Source organism: Phalaenopsis equestris, unplaced genomic scaffold (assembly GCF_001263595.1).
Source record: "Phalaenopsis equestris unplaced genomic scaffold, ASM126359v1 Scaffold000267, whole genome shotgun sequence".
In the NCBI taxonomy this organism is placed as follows: Eukaryota; Viridiplantae; Streptophyta; class Magnoliopsida; order Asparagales; family Orchidaceae; genus Phalaenopsis; species Phalaenopsis equestris.
In genome coordinates this window covers 457,098-459,813 of record NW_018164709.1, presented here as the reverse complement: position 1 = coordinate 459,813, position 2,716 = coordinate 457,098, and positions in this window count along the sequence as shown.

Below are 2,716 nucleotides of genomic sequence, written 5' to 3'. Positions count from 1 at the left end.
CTGTTTAAGGGCATTCATCTCCTCCACGACGACAGCTTTTCAGGTTGGGTTTACTGAGGCAGCCTCAATATTAGATTAAATATGATGATTCGTCAGGTTCATAGCAAATGCTCTGTAGACATAGTTTGTCATGGGATAGAGAGAGCATGTATGATTGAGTACCTTACTAGAAGAACTGGCTTCCTCATTTGGAGTAGCAATGCTGGGGATGTCCGGAGTGGATTGCAAATGCTCTGTAGACATAGTTTGTCATGGGATAGGGAGAGCATGTATGATTGCGTACCTTACTAGAGGAACTGGCTTCCTCATTTGGAGTAGCAATGCTTGGGATGTCCGGAGTGGATCCAGGGTCTCACAAGGGGTTAGTGACCTCTAGAGTAGGTGCATCAAAATGTGTGCGTCGAGTGCAAACACGAAGAGTGGGATGATGTGCTAGTGGAACCAAAGGGACAACGAGCTCTTTGGTTGTAGGAACAGTGGGTGTAATCAAAGGAATAGAGGGTTCCTTAATGGTAGGTGATGTTAGGGCGGACATCTACAGTCGTGGGGGCAAGGAACACTGTCCAAGAACTCTAGCTCCCCCTCATTGGAGTCTGAGGTAGGAAAATAGAGAACTCTTTCAAAAAAGGAGACATCAACACTCACATAAATCTTATTTGTGGTAGGGTCAAGGCACTGATACCTCTTTTAAGTGGCAGAGTATCCTAAAAAAACACATTTTATGGCTCTAGTATCAAGTTTACTCCGAGTTGGGGTTGTGTTTCAGACAAAGGTTATGTAACCAAATATATTGGGATCTAAAGTGGAAAAGACCCGATTTTGAGGAAAGTGCGATCTCAAGACAGCTAAAGGGGTACGAATGTTGTGGATTTCTTAGAGAACTCTATTAGTGATATAATTGACGGTAAGATTGACATCATTCTAGAAATATTTTGGGATATTATAGTGAAACATGATGGAGCGAGTAACGTCAATGAGATGTCTGTTTTTTTTCTCTCGGCCACCCAATCTTATTGAGGAAAGTCAATACAAGAGCTATAATGGAGGATGCCCTTACTTTCGAAGAATTCTCCTAATATAGAGTTAAAAAATTCACCACTATTGTCAGTTCGAAGGACTTGAATAGAAGTTTTGAATTGGGTCAAAATGAAGGTGTGAAGGTTTTTAAAAGTTATAGTAGCTTCAACTTTATTTTTTTAAATATAGACTCATGTCAGTCAAGTGTGGTTATCAATCAAATTAAAGAACCGTTGTTTATTAGTGTAACTAAGACTGTGAGAGGGTCCCCATAAGTCGTTGTGAATAAGAGAAAAAGTAGCGGGAGGTGTTTAATTGTGGGGTAAATAAAGAACACAATGATGTTTAGCTAACTGACAAATTTCACATTTAAAATTAAAAATATTTTTATTAGTAAACATCAATCGATACAATTATTTTAGGTGTTGGAAACTAGGGTAACCCAAACGACAATGTAACAACATAATAGGACATTCAATGAACTGACATAAACTGCAGCTACTGTGTTGAATACCCTCATTATTCATGTTTTTCTCTTGGAAGAATTAAAACCTGTCAACCCGCTTAATAATTCCAATCATCCTCCTCAAACGACGATCCTGAAAGAAAGACATCAGAGGAAAAATTAGCAATGCAATCAAGGTCATATGTCAGTTTGCTGACAGTTAAAAGATTACATTTCAACAGAGGTTCATGCAACACAAATTTCAGAGTTAGATGTGTTGTTAAAACAACAGACGCTTTACCAATAATGGAACTTTGGGACCCTTCAGCAATTTTTAGTATCTTTCCTTGAGCAAGGATATATGTCAAGTAGGCTTTAGAGCTTTCAGTCATGTGGTCAATGACACTTGAATTAATGATCCATGGACTAGAAGGAGCAAAAGAAGTGAGTGCTATAAGATTTGTACCTTGAGGAACGTGGGAGGTCGATGGTACGTAAGAGAGAGAATTGGATTCAAGCAGCTTGATTAAGTGCTCCATTTGACTTTTAAGAAAATTTGAAGATTTTGAATTGATCTGGGTAGTGTTCGGTTGTACTGTGTTGGATTCAAATGTCGTAGTGAGACCCTTGACAACGAAAGATTTGGCCGAATGTTTGGATGCAGGTTTTCCGTGAAGCTTCTAACACTTATCACGAATGTGATTGGGTTTATGACAGAAATTATAAATGGGGTGAACAGCCCATGGCTGAGCACTATTAGAGACCAAAGCGGATGCTTCGATAAACAGAGTGGAAGTGTCGAGCATTACAAGTATTCGACTCTTTTCGCAACGAATCTCAGTGAAAGCAGTGTGAGTAGAAGGAAGATCTGACCAAGGATACGACCCCAGACTTCATCAAGATCTTTCTTGAGGCTTGCTAGAAATTCAAACATTCGGTTCTTTTCTATAATTTTTTGAAAAAGAGACATGTAGTAGTCATAATATAAGTTGCATTCCATTCATAATGCAACTAGATCATTATAGTACTAGGTCACGGTCCTGGTTTCTTGTTTTGCCTCATAGATTTTCTTATATACCTCTAGTTGGAATTCCCCACATCCGAGTAGGTATCATGGACTGTCGTTCAGATGACACTAGAGGAGGGAATGAATATATATGATTGGCTAATTGAAATCTCCATGGAGTTGATCAACCAACACATGATCATGAAATTCTCTACTTCCCAAGCTCTATACGTTGTATCCGTCTTTGG